The 13,412-nt window shown below is 40.3% G+C and overlaps 1 non-coding gene across 1 annotated transcript; it reads right to left on the bottom strand.

The window, feature by feature from the left end:
- Positions 1-10,245: 10,245 nt before the first annotated feature.
- On the bottom strand, positions 10,246-10,300 carry MIR548G (microRNA mir-548g). Its single transcript, NR_128337.1, has one exon. It is a non-coding gene; the product is annotated as a microRNA mir-548g (primary transcript).
- Between the last annotated feature and the right edge of the window lie 3,112 nt (positions 10,301-13,412).

Genomic DNA, 13,412 nt, shown 5'->3' with positions numbered 1-13,412 from the left:
TTGCAATGGCTTCAGAGGGAAATATAAACTACACCTTATCCCACTTGAGTTAGAGTAATAGATTAACTATAATATGTATTCTGCAGTATTGCATATGCTGTGTCTTTTGTCTGTTTATTTTTTTACCCTTTCCTAGATTGGTAAACCCTAGATTATTCCTTATAGCTCAACTCAGTTCTCACCTCTTTTATGACTCCTTCTCACATGGCAGATGATTTTATTCTCTATGCTACTATTATACTGCATGCATACCTGTCTGCTAGCAGCACACCACTTTGTCATTGCCTGTTTCCGTGTCTGCTTTCCCACCACAGTGTGGGCCTCTCCACAGCAGGGATTATCTATTTCTTTCTATTTCCAACACTGAGCCCTATTTTAATAAATATATACCTGGCAAATGAATACCAGTGCTATTCTTTCTTTTCCTGAATAACTTTGTTAGAACACGAGGTATTCCTCCTTTGTGAACTCCATGATAACCCAGGATGAGAATATAAAGGGTCCTCCATAAAGCTGCTCTGGACCTGACCCAGACAGCAAACAAAAAACAGCCGTATTCCTAGGTAGCCTGCAACTGCCAGAATTACCTGGGATCTGCCTCAGGGGGTCCTGGCAAGGGATAAAATAAGAGGAAACATGTGAATAAAAACAGGACTGATTATCTTTGTTCTTAAGGAAAAGAAAATGCAAGTATTTTCAGGCCTCAATGCTGAGACCAGGGTGAGAGTACAGAGGTGCATGTCATTGTGGGAGCTACCAGAGGTGTTTGAAACCAGCCACTGCAAGAGCTCCCTGGTGGGACTCTCAGTCAAGGAATTATCAATAGCAAAGTCTCCCAAAGGTCTGTCTCTATCAGCGCTCTTCATTTGCCCATTTGTCCAGCCTTGCCTTGCATTGGTAGTTTGTAATACTCTTGAATCCCAGAATGAGCAAAAGCTTTGAGTGGGGAGGTTTGTCTTTTGCAGAACCCAATATAAATTCTATACTCACGTGGCAACAGAAAGCTGAGCAGAATCAAGAAGTATATATACATATAATATATATCACACATATATCATACATGTGATATATATGATAAATAATACACACACATACACACACAGACACACACACAGTTTGCCAGTTGTTTTTCCATCTAGTCTAGTTTTTATTATATGAATAAGACTCAAAAATACTTACCAAAATTAATGACTGATAAAATAGTCAATCTCCCTCTTCCTGGTAGAAGAATGTTATCTTAGGGCCCAACAGTATAATAAAATCGCATTATTGGGATAGCTCAGAGAAGAGGGTTTCTAAGATGGGCTTCTCACAGTTTCTTGCCTTGACTCCGAAAACGCTGGTGCTGCTCTACCTTGCTCTCTTGTCCCTGTTCTTCACATCGAGCTCCTGTTCTCTCCCACCCAGCCTCTGTGGCAGGATTCCCTGAAGCAGCCTGCCTCTCTCCCCACATGATCTGCGTGGTGGCCAGGACCAACACGTCGGAGGGACTGTCCTGTTCCTTACAATGTGTGGGAAAGACACAGACAACTGGACGGAAGGGAAGAAAGAATCACACCACAGCTCTACGATGGCTTCTGTGGAAAAGTACATGTGGGAAATATAACCCTCTGTAGAGGTGACCAGAATGTTTAGTCATATAGAATTTTTTAATTGCTATGTCACCCAACTAAAAAACAGCCTGCATTTTCAACTGAGGGAATAAAAAGCCTGGTTGCTTATGTGCAGGCAAATGATGACTTCCTGTGCACTTTCTCCTGGCCTCGTCAGTGCCTCAGTACAAAAAAACTCAAAACTGTTACCAGTAGCAGGAAGGCAATAGGAAAACAATGAAGATTAGGAGAGAAAGGAGCAACATACTAGACTTGGAGTTAAAAAGTTGGAATTTTATGAAATTTTTTACTCTGTTACTTCAAAAAAGTCCCTTCCCTACCTGAGCCTAAGTTTCTTTAAATATAAAATGAGAAAAATTAGCCATACAATTCCAATATGCCTGTATGTTTCCTTTTTAATTTTTTCATCTTCTATGATCTTTAAAAAACTATTTTTGTAGAAACTGAAATTTGTGTTTCCATTGCTATAATTCTGGGTTTATATTTTTTCTTATGTACAGAAATTTTGTTCAGAAAGATATTTTTGTGTTGGATTAACTTTCAAACCAACAACCAAGTGTGCTCCCTAGAAGCCATTTGAATCTGGGTGTGCCTCATACCCAAAACTAAGCCTGTTTTCATGTTTGTGTTACTGATCCATCTAGTGTAGGTGTTTGTTAAGTTCTTGCTAACTAAAATAATCAATCATCTTATAAAAACAACATTGACAAATGTTATTTCTAAAAGTTCAGGCTATAGTGAAAAATCCTCAACATCCTGTGGTTGAAAGCACTTGGTCCACTGTTAACTATTTTTATGAATTAGTTTCAGGAGGCCTCCTCTGTTGACAAAAGATACTCATTATCAACTGGGTTTGCTGGGCTGGGACTATTTCAGGCATCTGCAAAAGTACCATCTTCCAGATTTACATGGCACTTTTGTGACACTTACCAATCATATCTTTTGGTCCAAACCACATCATTCTAAACCTCCAAAACTCGTCTGTTTCTTAGTAAATTGGGTGGACATTGTAAGCTTCTTTCTTCTATTTCTGGGAATGCAAAAATTCCAAGAGTATGTCAAGTACAGGGCATATTTTTAATCAGGTATTATGAAATCCTGCTTTGGATAGGGGTGGAGTCAGTAGTTATCTATCCCTACTGGCTTTCATTAGTAGTTGATAAAAGCAAGATAAATTATCAGAAAAGCCCATGATGTGAAGTGCTATATGAAGAACTTATTTCCAATTCTAATCATATATGGCCCTGGTAACTTCTTACACCTGGAACTCAACTCCCAAAACACATAAAGGTATTTGGTCCATTGAAGTAGACTGATATAGAGTTCCCTTTTTCATCTCCCATCATCTTCACTCACCTTGATGACATAATATTCTTTGCCTTCTCATTAGCAATCAAACTATTCATGATTATGTCCCACAGATCACTGTCAAAACTACTTTCTGGAGAAAAATGTCTGAAAATCCATTATGATGAGGAATGGATGACTGAAGGAATGTTAACATGAGACACAGGAGTAGTGGCATCATAGTAGAGAAAAAAGTGTTAAGTGGAAGGAACGGTGACATTACAAGATGGTGGCTATTGGCTGGAAAAAAGGACATAGAGCCCCAAAGCCTATGCTAACTCTGGAGGACGTAAAACACTAGAGAGTCATGTCTGCCAATGTTGGGCGAGGAGTAGGTCTGGTGCATGTGAGCCACTCGGTTCTATAAATAAACTTAGCAAGACCTGCATGTGTTTTCCTAGTGAGCCTGCTTCCTTATAACAGAATTTCTGCTGCCCCTGCAGTCCCTGCTGGTGTTAACTTCCTTTTGGCAAGCAACTCCACGGTCTTCTTGGGGAGATGTCCTGTGTGCCTCCTATAGCAGGACCAGGGCCATTTGTCTGTTCACTTCCAAAAACTCAGGCAGAAGGAGGTCCTCTGTGCTCTAGTTGCAGAATGGGGTGCCTGTCTCTAGATGTCTAAACAAACAACTCTGAGTTGAAATGTCTTTAAGAAGCTGCTACTGTGAGGGCATTATCCATCATCTCCTAAAACACAGTTTAAAGTACTATGTGTGGTCTTATTCCCTTGGGTTTATTTGGCCTAGAATGTAATTAAGGACTTTCGGGAGAAAATGATGTGAGACAACTGGAGGGTCCCAACAAGTATGTTTTACATATGCATAACTGTATAATCCACAAATTTGTTTTTATTTATGAAAAATCTCAGTGAGAATAAACAAAGCAGAGAGCATAATAAATGGTGTCTTTATTATAAGAAAACCAGGAAGATTGCACTGGCCATTTGTTTCCTTCTGGGACCTAGGATGAGACAGTCTGCCCATCATGCAGTTGGCAGAATGGGATCCAGTCAACCCCAGAGGCACCTTCCCATTACAATCCATAGCTGTACCAGTTGTCCTCAGTTTTGAAAAAGCTATTATAACCTCAACCCATCTACACACAGATAAGGCCAATATCCCTAGAAATGATACCTAGGGGTACCTACATCCTATTCCTACAAATCGGAAACCTGTGTGCTTCTTCTAAGTGGCAGCAGCCTCCATGAAATGGAGAATGCCTGGCAGCATTAGGGACCCTGGTCATGGGATAGGGCACCGTCACTTGAGATATGTCAACAGCTTTTTTTAATTTAATGAATAGAAAAAACATTTGAAACACTAGTTATGAAGAAATAAACTTGAACTTACTTTATTTATTCATTGCCAAGTCAGGAAAATATAGTAGACGTACTTTAATGGTTCATACTCTTGTGAGTGTGAGGATTCCTTTATGGTATCAAAATACTTCAAAGCTTGTAGCCCCAATTGTGGTTGTTTAACTTTTAGTGCTTTGTTTGAAATAAATTAACTTTAGATAAATTAGCATTTTGTTTTATCTCAATAGCATCTGCATTCATTTTAAGGCACTCATTTGTATGTGGAAAATGTAATTTATTCAGACTACAGATAATATTTGGTTGCTTTGAGAATGAACAGATTATTTGTGTTAATTCTGCAGTTTCCAGAGACCACTGGGAATCATGAAGACCTGACTTTCACTCTGGATTTCACCCAAGCACAACTAAGTTTCTCACGATATATTATGAAGACTGGAGAAATAAAGGCTGACGTTGACATGATGGGTGCATATTAGGTAGACCAACTACTTTCAAAAGTGCTGATGATTGCTGGGGAAGAGAGGATGGGTCTCTGATGAGGAGTTATGAGCTCTACCCTTTGGTCTCTCCTCTTCCATTCTTGTTCTGCCACTGACTCAGTGCATGGCCTGGGAAATGTCATTTTTGCTCTCTTAGCCTTTGGTTCTTCATATGAGACAGGGCAGGTAGAATGTAAAATAGAACAGCAGTTCTAAATCTTTTGATTTATAAATCTTGAACTTTTTACAAATGCTTTGATTCATTTTTCTAGAAAATACTTATACACACAAAATTGACCTACCATTCCAGGGACTCATGGATCTTCTGAAGCCATGATCAGAAACTCTCAAGGTGATGAACATTTAAATACTCCCCAGCAAGGACGGGGCAGTGTTAGGGAGTCAAAGACATGACTGTGGAGCTGTGGTGATTTCACTTTTATTTCAAGCACCTCTTTTGCAGAAAGTAATGGGAGCCAGTCCCTGGGAGACATCTGGAAAACATGTCGCCTGACCTCCAGCTGGGTTTGGTTTCAGTCTGTTCCAACTGGTGACCCTGCAGTGCTCTTTCTCTTTCCCAACCCAGACATTCTCTGTCTCCCTGTCTGAGCTGGGCCCTTCCTGGCCTTTCAGGAATGGTGTGCCAAAGACAAGGCAACTCCACCCTGAGAAGGGTCTTACAGCACTGCCTTGTATTACAAGGGCTCCTTCAGTGGACTCTAAGAAATTCATTCCCTCCCTTGCCACTGAATTTGATTCCCTTTCCAAAGCCCTCTTCATACTTTATGGAAAGGATTCTTTTTACAGCCACCAACCAACCAGAGTATGTTGACCATTCAGGAGTGGAGTCAAGTCAGAGAGAGAAAGCACAGCTATGCATACTGGCATCTTCTGGCTTCCAAGCCAGCTGCAGAACTACATGATCAACATCGCGTGAGGGAGAAATGGGGTTGAGTAGAATGCCCTTTCTCATCTCTGGTCTCACTCGTTTGGGTTTATACCAGTCCTCTTGTCATAGATCGTGAGCAGCATTTCTTAGAATCTCTTTTGGCCATTCTTTTATCATTACCTATAGCTGTGTTGTCCAGTGCAGCAGTCACTAGTCACATGTGACTATTTAAATTTATTAAAATTAAAACTTTAGCTCCTCAGTTGCACTAGCCACACTTCAAGTGCTCAATAGTCACATATGGCTAGTGGCTGTTGGACCAGACAGCACACATCTAGAACATTCACATCTTCACAGAAAGTTGTATCAGATACCAATTACATATATGCCTTCAGTAAGTAAACACTCCCCGCCAGCACCTGACTGAGATTCGAAAGTGTAAAAATGATTGAGATGAGATTCTGCCCTCAAGAGGCTCATGGGTTGTGGAGGAGGCAGACATGAAATTATATCGTCATAAAACTCTGAGCTTCCGAGGGAGACAGGAAGTAGGTATTCCAGGCAGAGATAACAGTAGGTACAAAGGCACAGAAGAGTAAAAATATGACGTGTTCAGAGAAGGGGACATTGCTGCCTTCATGTTCAAGCTGCTACATGTTCACATGTAGATTATATGTGTCTCATGAGTAAACAGGTGGTGAGAGTGATGACTAACCAAGGTGGGAAAGTAGACTAAGATCAGGTTTGATGAAATCTTGTCTGCCATGTCCATTTGGTAGTTGTTTTGTAAAGGATAATTAATCAGAACTTCACCTGTAACTAGTTTTGATTTCCTAGAATTTGGTTCCTTAAAATTAAATACCCTTTGCCCCATCTCGTCAGGATCTTATGACAGAATCTTTTAAATAATTTTGAATCCTGAGCTCCTGTCCTCTCTGTGGCACATCTTCTTCTTCCAGGCACTGCCCTCAAGTTCACATCTCTCATTGCCACATCCTATGGTCACTGGAAGATGTAATAATGTACAGATATTTGTGTTTAGCTAAGCAAAGATGTCCCTTAAATTGACAATAAGGTTGATGACCACAAGCAAAATGAAACAGGGCAATGCCTCCAAAGAATCAGTTAGCTAACTGTGACAACAGGATCAAGGAAAACTGTGGAAGGACAGGTGGAAAAGACACTTGCAGAATGCTCTTCAGGAGACATTCCTGCAGCTCACTGTGGCACACACATGCACTTTTCTTTCAAACTACATAAATCCTCACAACTGAGGTTGAGGTTCGTTTCTGCTTGTCCTAAATGTATCTCGATAACCAGTAAAGATGCATACCATAAAACTGTTCAAGAAACATTAATGGAGCATCTACTAAGTGTCAGACTCTTGCTGCCTTCAATGAAGACCAACTTCATGGGTCTGTGATGACCATGGGTCATGATCCTGACCTCTGGGATATTCATGATAGATTTCAAAACCCTTCCAGTGCTATCTTCTGCAGTCTCAACATATCCCTGCTAGGTAGATAAGACCAAATTTTTATCCCTGTTTTTACAGATTGCAAAATTAAAGTCCAGGGACACAAAGTCATATCCCAGTATTGCATTGAACAAGGGAGCTAGAGTCAGCTCCAGTATTTCCAATATAGGCTCTTAGAGGTTTCCTCAGAAGGCAAGTTAAATAATTACAGAAAACTCCCCTAAAATTACTTTTTCCTAATATGTTGGGAAAAAACATCAAATATGAGGCAAAAAATACTAGGAGATCCTTGATGATTGCATTTGCTTAAAAACAGATACAATACTCTCAGCAGTTCAAAGCTCCAAACACTTGTAATGATCAACAAAAGCTGAAAGCTGATTTCTTTTGAAAATCATCAAGATTAAAGTGGTCAGGTGGCCACAACCATTCAGAGCCTTCCTGTTACACCAAAGAAAAGAAAGAACTTGATGAGTTTACATGCTTTTTTGAAAGCATTCATTTTATTTTAATGAAAAGAAATACACATCTCTCTTTTCTCATTTCAGTGGATCAGAAGAGTTTGTGGCAAAAATCATACTGGCCAACACTGAGCCAATGCTGCAAGAGCAGACGCTAAATAAAGAAATCTGTTTTGAGCCTTTATTGAATTGTAACTACACACTTGCAAATAAATCCCAGTGCATGTTGTTTTAATTAATGTAAATAATAAGATAACAGTTGGTTATGGTGGCCTAACCAACCATACAGTTAAGCATTCATTTGTTTTCAATTATAGTTAAAATATATTCAACTGAATACAGCTTAAGTGGTAATTACATTCTTTACAAGTTCCTAATAATCCCTGGAATGGCCACTCTAATAAAAATTTGCTTCTAATGGGTACATGTTCTGCTTGCTCACATGTCAAGGCCAGTGGAGTCATTAGGAACAACAGCCGTCCAAGTGTCTGTCTGGAGATTTAGACTTCTGTCCAAGGCCCACACATGAACCACTCACTGTGTACTTAATATGGGAAGCAGCATGGTCATTTGATTGTGGTTTTATGCTCTTTCCCAGGAATGCTTCTCAGGGGGGCAATTCTGCTATTGGAGAGTGGCTATTTGTCATTTCCTATCAGATGAAGCCTTGGACAGACCCTACAGTAGGATGCAAGGGGCTTCACTCAGCCATCCTGGCTACAGGAATTTTACTTCATTTTAAGATAGTCACTGACCTCCACCCAAATTTCCAGGATATCAATCTGTGTTTAATGGGCAGCTGGTTGTACGACTGAAGTAGCCACAGCATTCCAATCAAGGGAAATATGTCTGGGTGCACACACAGATTGATAAATTGCTTTTAATGTTTTGAGTCAGGAAAAAAAATATCTAACGTTATATGTTCCCTTTCTTTTCTCTTCTTTCAATACTCTACTGTGTCTCTCTTCCTCAATTTTCCTTCCTCCCATGCTCCTTTTTCCTTTTTTCTCTTTCTTGTCCCTTCCTCTTTATCTTCCCTATGGGAGAATTTCAGAGGAAAGAAGAGACAGAAGTTGCTTTGCAGATAAGAGTGCCCATGTTGGGTGATTCTGAGCTGTATCATTTCCTCAACTGTCATTCCAACATTCATGTGTCATTCTAGTGGTGCAATTCTGCTGCTCTGGTTCTGGAGAGCAACTATAATTGAAATGCTTGGCAGATTTTTATTTTCAGCGTCTACTTGAAATTGAGAGGAAGCCGAAGAGAACTGTGCCCAGAGAGAGAAAAGCATATCTCATAGATAAGAAGGGATGTCACCCCCTAATATTAAGAGGACAACCCTAGAAGTAAACATGAACCTACTGCTAGCCCTGCTTTTCTAAAGGAAAAGATTCACATTTATGCAGTAAATATATACTAAACAAATAAAGGGAAGTAGAAATAGTCAAGAAGAACAGATGACAGAATGGTATATGTACTCGTAACAAACTTGACAGTGCTCTCTCTAGTAAGCCATGGCAATGCTTGGGTAATTGTTGGGTTTGGATATAAATTTCAAAAGGCAAAGTCGGCCATATTTTGTACCTAATAGCATGTTTAAATAAATCCTTCCTCCTTGATTTGTCAGATCCATACTTGAGAGGCTGCTGGTAGAAGGGGTGCTGGTTCTATTTGGCCCTGTTATTGAGTGACTATGGGAGCGTGTATAATTACCTTCTCCTATATGGGTCTTGTTTTCTCCTCTTTTAAACTGATCATCTTAAAGGCACCTCTCACCTCTGACAATTGCCATTTCATTAAATTACAGTTCAGATTAATAAAGCTTCTCATGACTGACGTGCTTTAACAATCCAGTCTTTCCACAGCAGTGAGCCATTGGTTAGTAATTTGGGTGGATGTACATGTATCAGAAACTTTACAGAGAAGAGCCATGCATCATAGAGAGAAATAGGAGATATACCTTTAAGGCTTCTACCCACCTCAAACTTCCAGAATTCTGTGGTACTTCTGTCTAACCATAGTTCATTCCTGCCTTGTGCTTCTCCACTACCTTGTGCTATGAGACTTTAACAACTTCAAAAAGAGTGGAGGAGCCCCATAGAAAATCCTGGCAATGGCTGCAAACTTGCAGAAGCCAGGCAAGTGCCAGAAAGACAGTATGGGGATAACTCCTACCAGTTTGTGAATATTCAGTCTCCCTCTTAGTGCCCAAACTATGCCACAACCATTACCACAGAACATGGTAGTTCACGTGGTGTTTTCCAACACTGTCCCAACCACTGGAATTTCATTTAGTTCTAATTTGAATAAGACTACATTCAGTGCATAGATTCTAATTTGGACTAGACTAAATTGTCTCTTCCCAATCTTTTCAGCCTTCCATCCCACCAACCCCCAACATGTACTCAGAGCTCAAACTTAACCTGATAGCTTATAGTATCCTATTTCTATTGCTGTGTAACAAATTACCACAAATTTGGTGGCTTGAGAAACATCCCTTTACTATCTTACTGTCTATTGGTCTAGAGTCCAGGTATGTGTTAGCTGGATCCTCTGCTCAGGGTCTTGCAAGACTACACTCTAGGTATGCCCTGAGCTACTTTCCTTTCTGGAGTTCAGGGGTGTTTTCCAAGCTTATCTGCTTGTTGGTATTAGGTCGGTGCAAAAGTAATTATGGTTTTTGCCATACTTTTCATGACAGAAACCACAATTACTCTTGCACCAATCTAATGGCATGTAGTTCCTTGGAGTTGTAAGATTGAGGTTGTTATTTTTTGTCGTCTTCAGCTGGGGAATGCTCTCGATTCCTAGAGGGTCCCATACTTCCTTGCCAAGTGGAATTCTCACAAATGGCAACTCATTTCTTCAAAGGTGGCAGGAAATCTCTCTCCACTGTGCTGAGATGGAGTCTTATATAAAGAAACACAAACATAGGAGTGAATATTTCTATGCCTTTGCCATACAACATAACATAATTAGGGGAATGACATCCACCACCTCTGACAAAGCAAGCCTAGAGTTCCATCTGCAGTCAAGAGGAGGGGCTTATACAAGGATGGGATTCACTGGAGATCAAATTGGAATTCTGCTTACCATAATTATTATACCCAGAACATTTTTCTTACCCCTTTAGATACGAGTTTCCTCTGTCTAGAAGGGAACTACAAGACATAGGGCTTGCCTGTGTCTAAAACCATCAACTTTACAGATGACTTGAAGTCTACCCATCCTCCTGTTGAGGTTTCCATTATATGTATAATCCTCTTAGGGCACTTGCTCACTCTGGAATGTGATACAGTTTGCAGGGTCTTTTCCCCCAATATACAGAAATCTTCTTCCAAGCAGGGAACTAGATTATATTCAACTTCACATTTCCTCTCACTCCTCACTCTCTACTATGCAGCATAGTGCTTTCTACATAGGCAGTAGCTGGCAAACACTAGTGAAATTCAATAAATCAAAGCATAGAAATTACAGAATATGCAAGCTGAAACAGAGCTTCAGGGTCACCTACACTGAACTCCTTCCCTTATTTCTCTTGGCTGGAGGCTATTGGCATCTTTTTGTGTTTGTATGTTCCATCTGCTATCAAACATTTTTATGACATTTATTTCCTCATTATAGTTCTTATTGTCCTTTATTTATATATCTGTGAGGCACAGGAGAATTTCCAATTCTCCTTTCCCCTGCAATATTTTCTTCTCAAAGCCCCAGTTCGCTCAGACTCCCAATGCCCATGACAGGCCCCCAGGGCTCCCGTGACAACACTACTCCCCACTTCCCTACATGTCTCTCTGTCTCCTCTGTCCCTCCATCATCAATTTCAAACTTCCTGCCCTGACATTCAAGGCCTCCTTACACTTTGAGTCTGTCTGTATCACCTCCCTTATTTTCTCTGGGTCTCATTCCCTAGCTCCCACTCCCAAGTCTGGGCATTTCTCCAAGTTCCTCCATATTCCTGGAACCATCACCCCACTCGCTCCCTCCCCCACCTCTCCTATCATCTGTCAAGCCTTCCCCCATTTCTTTTATCTTCCCTAACCCTACAAATATTTGAAAGAACTCTCTTTTGACACACTAAGTACATGTAGATTTGATATTCTATGAGCAAATATTGGCTCATGACTGTTCGAGCATTGAAACATATACATAGGACAGATGTGAGAATACCTTGGTCTTTGCCACAGTGAAAATCATAAGCAGCTTTTAATGTCAGACATGGTAAAGTAGGAAGGAAGCCTACCATCAAACAGGATTAAGCTGTCTTGATTTGCCCCCATGGCCAACTTAACTCAAAAAGGATACAAGTTATTTGGGGCTTGATCTAACACCCTAATAGGTCTTTCATTATTTCAGGTAAAGGGAAAGCTAGGCATTGGACAGATTTTTAAGGTGAGCTCTCATAGTTACTAACTGTTGTGATTTTCAATAAATTATATAAACTCTCTAACATTGCTTCCTTACTTCCAAATAGAAATTATCTTAATAATAACACCTGATAATGAAACAAATTAACATGTACAAAAACTTCCATAACAAATTGTAAAATGCATGTAACTGATACTCGTAACCTTTCATAGCAGCATTTTTGAATCTGCAGAATCTGCAGCTTGTGTCAGATTCTCAGTGATCGACTGTGAGAAAGCCTCCAGGTTCCCTCAGGACCTCAATTTCCTCATCTTTAATATTGGGGTAATAAACTCCTGCCTTGCTTATCTCAACAAGCTGTTTTGAAGATACCCTAAGAGAAGAGAAACGGACATTTTAACTCAGAAAGGTGTGAGTTTGAATCAAATTTTCAGAATTTATCCATCAACCCAGCAACCTACTGTGTCACTGGTGAGTTTAGGGCATAATTTTCTGATTTAGGGAGTTCAGGTACTGGTAACTGGTTATGGAAAACTCTATGACAGATTCTTCTCCATTCTCTTCAATTAAAGCAATACTGCAATTCTAAATTAGAATACTTTAATAGATTAATTGGGAGTTTTGGCTGCCCTCAGTGCTTGGAAGATGTGGTTTGAAAGACCTTTAACTCAATGAACCCCAAATCCCACTTTGCTGAATGCAGAGGCAGGAGGGCAGAGGAACCAAAGAAGCACAACAGTAGGGAATATTAGTTTTGTGTAACAAATTACCATAAACTTACAAGCTTAAATAACAAATTTGTTATCTCAGTTTCTGTAGGTCAATGTCCTAGTACGTTGTAACTGGGTGCCCTGCTTAGGATCTCATGGGAGAAAGTGGGTCTTGCTGACCAGGCAGGGATCTCATCCCCCTGGATGAGGAAGGAATCCCCCCTGGGGCTCTGAGGAAGGAATTGCCCACAAACTCACCCAGGTTGTTGCCAAATTTAGTTCCTTTAGATTGCTGGTTGTTGGAATAAGGTCCCCATTTCCCTGCTGGCTGCAGTCAGGGGTTCTTTCTGCTCCTATAGGCTGCGCATATTCCTCTTCATGCTTTCTATAGGGCCCTCTATCTTTGTAGCAGCCAAGGTTTATTCAGGACTCACACTTCAAATCCCTCCGACTTCTCGTTCGGCCTCCAGCTGGAAAAAGCTCTCTGCTGTTAAGGACTTACATAATTATAACAGGCCCGCTTGGATAACACATTATTTATGAAAGCAAATGTATTGTGATGGTTTCCACTATGTTTCCACTGAACTGGGAAACAGGTTTCCCAGATTAAACATTATTTCTGTGTGTGTCTTTGAGAGCATTTCCAGATGATATCAACATTTAAATTGGTGGACTAGGTAAAGTGACCCTGCCCAATGTGTGTAAGCTTCATCCAATCCACTGAGGGCCTGAATAGAACAAAAAGGTGGAG

This window comes from Macaca mulatta, chromosome 13, assembly GCF_049350105.2.
Source record: "Macaca mulatta isolate MMU2019108-1 chromosome 13, T2T-MMU8v2.0, whole genome shotgun sequence".
Classification (NCBI taxonomy): domain Eukaryota; kingdom Metazoa; phylum Chordata; class Mammalia; order Primates; family Cercopithecidae; genus Macaca; species Macaca mulatta.
This window is presented reverse-complemented; position numbering and strand designations above follow the sequence as displayed.